This window comes from Cucurbita maxima, unplaced genomic scaffold, assembly GCF_002738345.1.
Source record: "Cucurbita maxima cultivar Rimu unplaced genomic scaffold, Cmax_1.0 Cma_Scf00052, whole genome shotgun sequence".
Lineage (NCBI taxonomy): Eukaryota > Viridiplantae > Streptophyta > Magnoliopsida > Cucurbitales > Cucurbitaceae > Cucurbita > Cucurbita maxima.
In genome coordinates, this window is record NW_019272068.1 from 22,767 (window position 1) to 30,602 (window position 7,836).

General features: G+C 36.9%; 1 long non-coding RNA gene across 1 annotated transcript; it reads left to right on the forward strand.

Annotated features, from left to right (window-relative positions):
- The first annotated feature begins 3,831 nt into the window (after positions 1-3,831).
- LOC111471449 lies at positions 3,832-4,743 on the forward strand. Its single transcript, XR_002715201.1, has 3 exons — positions 3,832-3,865; positions 4,253-4,267; positions 4,677-4,743. It is a non-coding gene; the product is annotated as an uncharacterized LOC111471449 (long non-coding RNA).
- Positions 4,744-7,836: the final 3,093 nt, after the last annotated feature.

A 7,836-nucleotide genomic window follows, 5' to 3' on the forward strand; every position in this document is an offset into this window, starting at 1 on the left:
AAACAAAAGTACACGAGAAAAAGATTCAAGACCTAGCTACCGCAATTGCCAGCGCCGAGAGACTCCTAGACTATGGGAACGAAGCAGGTTACCAAAGAAAAACAACACAAGCCCCAAACACTGGGGGTAAAACATATAAGTTGTCAGGTCATCGAAATGGAAGCCCCAACAGGCCAAACGGAAGTAATGACAGACCAAGCGGGTGGACAGATAGACCTCCTTAGAACAACCAAGCAGGGACATCTCGAGGTCCTTACCCTCAAAGGAACCACCCGACGACACCTTTACAATACATATTGTGTAAAGGCCCCCACAAAGTGTCCTACTGTCCTCAATGGGCCTCTCTCACTACACTCCAAGTGTCCATTCAAGAGAGCAACGACACAAGAGTCAAGACTATGCTAGACAAGAAGGAAGATCAAGACAACCCCTGAATGGGTACGCTCGAATTCTTGTCAGCCCTCCAACGGAAGGCCGACCCGAAGGAGATAATAGAGAAAGGGCTCATGTTTGTTTATGCGACAATAAACTCTCGACTGAGCAAGTGCACTTTGATAGACTCAGGAGAGATTCACAACTTCATCGTCGATCAAGAAGCACGAAGATTTGGACTCACCATAGAAAAAGACCCTTGAAAAATGAAAATTGTCAACTCCGAGGCCTTGCCTATTGTGGGAATTTCCAAAAGAGTCCCCTTCAAATTAGGGGCTTGGACAGGAAAGCTGGACCTTGTCGTAGTCCACCTAGACGACTTTGACGTGGTACTTGGGATGGTGTTCCTCATAGAACACAAAGTTATCCCAATGCCACTAGCGAAATGCTTGGTGATCACCGACTGCAACCCCACAATAATACCTGCAGGCAACAAGCAGCTAGATAATCTTAGAATGATCTCGGCTATACAATTGAAAAGAGAACTCGCACGAGAGGAACCTACATTTATGGCTATACCACTGATGGAAGAAGTGACCACTGAAGAAACTATCCCAGACGAAATCAAGGAGGTACTAGATAGTTATGCTGACATAATGCTAAAGAGCTTACACAAACATTACCACCTCGTCGAGGCATTGATCACGAAATTGAACTCCTTCCAGGGGTTAAACCCCCAGCGAAGAACGCATACCGAATGGCTCCCCCTGAGCTAGCTGAATTGAGGAAACAACTAGATGAGTTGTTGACGGCAGGATTCATCCGCCCAGCAAAGGCACCTTACGAAGCCCCCGTTCTATTTCAGAAAAAGAAGGATGGGACGTTGCGTTTGTGCATAGATTATAGAGCCTTAAACAAGGTGATGGTACGCAACAAATACCCACTACCGATAATACCTGACTTGTTCGACCAACTTCATGAGGCCAAATACTTTACGAAATTGGACTTACGATCAGGGTACTACCAAGTATGTATCGCTGAGGGGGACGAGTCCAAGACGACGTGCGTAACAAGATATGGGACCTTCGAGTTCCTAGTAATGCCATTTGGCTTGACAAACGCCCCAGCTACGTTTTGCACGTTAATAAACCAGGTTTTCTATGAATACTTGGATCAGTTCGTCATAGTATACCTCGACGACATAGTTGTATACAGCACAACCCTAGAGGAACACAAACATGCATCAACTTCCTTGTTCATGTCATCAGTTGTGGACAGATCGGGAGGGATAGCGATAAGATAAAAGCTATCCAAGAGTGGAAAGTCCCTACTTCCATACCCGATGTGCAGTCCTTCTTAGGATTAGCAAACTACTACAGGCGGTTCGTCGAAGGGTTTTCACGACGAGCCGCCCCCTTAACGGAGCTCCTGAAGAAAGACCACCCTTGGTCGTGGTCAAATAAATGTCAAATGATCTTTGAAGATCTGAAGGCAACCATGACGAGGGGTCCTGTCCTCAGGTTAGTAGATGTTACAAAGCCATTTGAAATAGAAACTGATGCGTCCGACTTTGCCCTAGGCGGTGTCCTTATTCAAGAAGGCCACCCCATCGCTTATGAAAGTCGAAAGCTCAATGATGCCAAACGGAGATACACTGTCACCGAAAAAGAAATGCTGGCTGTAGTCCATTGCCTACGAGTTTGGAGACAGTATCTCTTGGGATCACAGTTCATAGTGAAGACGGATAATAGCGTCATCTGCCACTTCTTCGATCAACCAAAATTGACGAAGAAACAAGCCTGATGGAAGGAGTCGTTGGCGGAATTCGACTTCAAATTCGAACCCAAGGCAGGGAAGGGTAATCAAGCAGCCGATGCGCTGAGTCAGAAGGGCGAACATGCGGCCCTGTGCATGTTATTCGTATCATTTCATGGACATACCTTAGTCATATTCAAACAACTGTGTCTACCAGCTGTCATCGGTCATCTCTGCTTCCTTTATAAACCCCCTTTTCCTTTCTTATTCTCCTCTCTTGTCTTAAATTAATTGATTCTCTCGATTAGTTTCTTTTTTGGTTGACTTTTTTCGTGTGAATTCATAATGAGTCAACCAAATCGTGACGCCGGTGGTGGAGAAGGGATCAGAAGAAGATCTTGTGATTGTTCGAAGCAAGATTTTCTACTTGATGAGTCGTTTAAGAGTTGGGGAAATTACACTAAAGCGTTGAAGGCGACGCCGGCCCGGCTCTTGGATCGGTTCACGGCCACGTCCGGGGAGCACATTGAGCTCGTCGAGATGAAGACTCGCAGCCAACACGAGATGAAGAAGAGCCTCACATGATGGGACCTTATGTGGTTCAGTATCGGCGCTTTCATTAGCGCCGAAATATTCGTCCTCACTAGTCTTGAGACTAAGAAACACGCCGGCCCAGCTGTCGTCTTGTCTTATGTCACCTGTCTCCACCATGCTTTCCGTCTTCTATTACACCGAATTTGCCGTGGAGATCCCAGCAGTTGGTACGTGCCCTTTTATATTTGGTCTCTGTTTGTCGACAAAATATTATATATTTTATTATTTATTTTTTAAATTAATTTTTTTTCTCTCTTCTTTAATGAAGTGGGTATTAATTTTTATGTCCCGTCTTATTTTTGTGGTAGAAATAATGGCGTGAAGTGATATTGTATTGAAATTTTTATTATGAGATCTTAATGGGTTGAAACAAAATTTAGATTTTGAATTCAAGAAGTATAAAATATCTATAAATATAAAAGGTAAAAATATTTTGAATTCAATCTACTTTTACAATAATCCAAATTTAAAATTATTCTAGATTCCCTTTTTGATTTTCTAAATTACTAACTACACGAGTCCATTGTAATTATTTGTTCAGGTGGATTATTCGCCTACCTAAGGGTAGAATTAGGAGACTTCATGGCATTCATCGTAGCGGGCAACATCCTCCTCGAATATCCTTTAAAATCGTGATTTGACCTTGGACTCTTTCCAATTCCAGACATGGTGGGATGCGTATAGCCCAAATACATTAAAATAAACCCTAGGCCCAAGCCCAATACATTAAAAAATAAATCCTAGGTATCAGCTACATAAAGCCACCAAACCAGCCACCCATGTAATAGAGCACGAAGCCTGGGACGAGCGAGCCATTCACAAAACCCTAGCCGCTGCCTTGTTCTTCCTATTTATCATCATCTTCTTCTTCTTTAAATCTTGTTGTCGTCCATCGCTCGCGCTGTCCTGCGCCACCATCGCTCACGCTGTCCCGTGCCGTCACCGCACATTGAACGACCATCGCCAATCGCCGTTGCGCATCAAATTGTCATCGTCATCACGAATTGAACACTGTCTTCATCACCAGAACCACTATTTGGAGAAGTAAACGTAACCAAGGTACAATGTGCCAACCAACGAAAGTTACAATGTTGTTTCTTTTCTGAATAGTTCGGATTTGACCCAACCTCTACGTAGGAAGAAGGTAAGCAATAAAACCCTATAATTTGTAGGAGTCGTTGTATCACGTCAAGTTGGGTTGGTTAAACTTAGGTGTTTGAATATGTTTTGTATTGTATGGTTGAGTGTTGTGTGATACGATGTATGCTGACTATAAAAATAAATGTTTGGAGACCTATTGCATGCATAATTATGTTTGGTGATTGAGAATATCTATGATGTGAGTTGTGTGACATAATGTCTAGTTGCTCATGAAAATAAACAGTTTGGGACGTAATGCATGCATGTTATCTTTGAGAATATCTATGAAGTTGCAGTTAGGGTTGCACGCTGGTTGTTTTGGGTAATCAGCCACCAATCTACAAGGTGATTTAAGAAAATGGTTATCAAGGTAAGGGTGAGGTGATTTAAGAAAATGATTATCAAGGTAAGGGTGAGGTGATTTAAGAAAATGATTATCAAGGTAAGGGTGAGGTGATTTAAGAAAATGGTTATCAAGGTAAGGATTACACGCTATGTGTTTCGAGTAACCAACCATTGATAATCATTTTAAGGAGTTAGGATGGATGTTGATTTTCATGTGGTAAGATTACACGCTGTGTGTATCGGGTAACCAGATACTAATGGTCACTCTGCGTGGTGATTGCAGTAAATGATTTACAAGGTAAGGGTTACATGTTATGTGTTTCGGGTAACCAATCATTGATAGTCATTTTAAGGAGTAAAGGTAGATTGATTTTCATGTGGTAAAAATCATTGGTTATGTGTTTGATCTCAAGTGGGGTCACTTCCTGAGCATTTTAAAATACTAAAGTCGTGTGCTACATTTATTTTAGGTAAAGACAAGACGCCTCTATACGGTTGATGATGACATTGCAAGTAAAGACCGTGACACATGCATAGAATAGTGGTATTTAATTTCTTAGACTTTGGGTTAGTATAGGATGTTTTTAATTTTAATATTTTATTGTTTTTATTTAGTTTTGTTATATGGCTTTAAATATTTTTTCAAGCATGTAAGTTCATGGCAATGTTTTATGATGAAGTTTTAAATGTTTATTTTCAGAGAGTATGTTATGATGACATTAGCCACTTTAGGTTAGTATAAATCTAGGGTCATTACAGAGAAAGTGTCACTGCACGGGATGACGATGAATGTTAGAATGGCCATGGAAGTCAAGATAGGATAGTAGTATGCATTGATTTCATTTAGTAGTTGATAGGTGGCTTTTCATTTTTGTATTCAAATACTACCCTATTTCTTGTAAAACTTGTGTTGGATCGATATGACAACCCTATTTCTTGTAACACTTGTTGGATCGATATGACAAATAGGGTTTCAACAATATAATTATTGATTTTTTTTAATAACAATAAAACTTAAAATTTAGAAATTTAGAATTTAAATGGGAAAAATTTTTGTATTCAAATACTACACAGCTCCTTTTATGAGTGCAAGAGCAAACTCAATTCTTTCCATGGCTTAGGATCAAACCGGTACACTGCTCTTTTTACTAGTTCAAGAGCAAACTCAATCATTTCCACGGCTCAGAATCAATCTGGTACAATTGTCTGAAACTTTATATAAACACACCACAACTCCTAGTCTGAAACTTTATATAAACACACCACAACTCCCTAATTTTTACGAGTTCAAGAACAAACTCAATCCTTTCCACGACAATCCTTTCCACGGCTCAAGATCAAGATTTTTACGAGTTTAAGAGCAAACTCAATCTTTTTCACGCTCAGGATCAAACTGGTACAATTGTTTGAAATTTTATAGAAATACACCACAACTCTCATTTTTACGAGTTCAAGAGCAAACTCAATTCTTTCCACGGTCGACCAAATCGGTACAATTGTCCAAAATTTTATAGAAATACACCACAACTCTTTAGTAGATTTACAATTTTCTCACACTACAATAGACATCCCTCTCATAATAAATAAACAATAAATAAAATTGGAAACTAGAAACACACCCTACCACAACTCTTTGAAATAAAATTGGAAACTAGAAACACACCCCACACCAACTCTTTGAAGTGGTAGATTTACAATTTTCTCACACTACAATAGACATCTCTTTCAGAATAAGATAAACAATACAATAGACATCTCTCTCAGAATAAGATAAACAATACAATAGACTTGGGGATCTCTCTCAGAATAAGATAAACAATACAATAGACTTGGGGATCTCTCTCAGAATAAGATAAACAATACAATAGACATCTTTCTCCAAATAAGATAAACAAGAAATAAAATTGAAAACTTGGAGAGAGCAACAATGGAGGCCTTTTTTTTAAAAAAAAAAGTATAGGTAGAGGAAACTATGGAACTCGTGTATTGTGAAATGTTCTGTGTGTTGTGTTATGAGAAGTATGAAATGTTCTGTGTGTTGTTCTGAAAAATATGAATTGAAAACTTGGAGAGAGCACCAATGGAGGCCTTATTAAAAAAAAGTATAGATCGAGGAAACTATGGAACTTGTGTATTGTGAAATGTTGTGTATTGTGTTATGAAAACTATGAAGAGGCGATGAGTTTAAATAGTGATCAAGTTGTAAGAATAAGAATTGATAGGTACCACTAAAACGTGAACTGAAACGTAGACCACGAAAAATAATATTTATTTATTTTTTTTAATTCATCGTCATATATATATATTATTTTAAATAAATATTAAAAACATTTTAAATTCATTTGTAATATATATATATATATATAACATATTTAAATGTAATAATATAATAAAAGAATTGTTAATGAAAACCATGTGAATAACAATTTAAAATTAATTGTAAAGTTTTATAAATTTAATTGAAATCATGATAAATGTAATTGAAATAATTTTATAATTTAAATACTACTTTTTTTAATTTAAAAGTAATTGAAAACTTTTATAAATGTAATTGAAAACTCCACCATTTGTTGCTCTACCAAAGTTATAAATGTCATAGTTCGATTGGTCTGTAATGTCAATTTTGTCGTTGGTCCATGATGTCAATTTTGTCACCACATCATCAATTCAGGTATCTTATTTAGAATTTGATTAGTCTATGATGTCAATTTTGCCACCACATCATCACGTCGGGTATCTTGTTTTGACTAAAACTTCTTCGTTTTATCTCTAATTTGAGTGAACCAAAAAAGACGTTGAAATCGTTATTCCCAACCTCACACTGTATACAAAATACTGAGAATTGTTAATAATTGAAGGTAGGTTTATTATCATAAAAAACATTAATTAATTAATTAATTAAAATTATTTAATTTGAGATTAAGGGCCAAAAAGCCATTAATCTCCCCTTTTTTACGATAGACAAAAAAATTAGTATGAAATTCATAAAACCATTAAACTTAAAATAATGAACATGTCCAAATAATAATATAGTGATACCAATATCTATGCATCATCGGCATTCTAATATATTATCAGAAATTTGAAATTCACTCACATCCATATTCTCCCCCTATATTAATGCTTCAATGAATTATGAAACATCACAACAACGATTCATTAATTATAAAATAACAAATTTAGAGCATATTTTTCCTAATTTTCTCTCCCTTTGTAATCATAGGAAAGAACAATAAAAAATAATAAAATAATGACATGCTCCTCTAAAAACATGTCTTTAAATAAGATTATAAAATTCAAGATATATCACGAGTAATACCAAACTCAAATCCAAGATATATCACACCGAATATACCAAGCTCAAGCCTATTTTTGCAAAAAACTTCTTCATTTTAACAACTTGATAAAAATATCTGCTAATTGATTATTAGAGTTTACAAAATCAAGAATAATATGTTCATTTTGCACATGCTCTGTAATAAAATGATGTCTAATGTCAATATGTTTTAATAAAATGATGTCTAATGTCAATATGTTTAGTTCTAGGATGATGAATAGGATTTTTTGTTAAATTAATATCACTGGTGTTATCACAAAATATAGGCACACTATCAAATTGAATCCAAAATC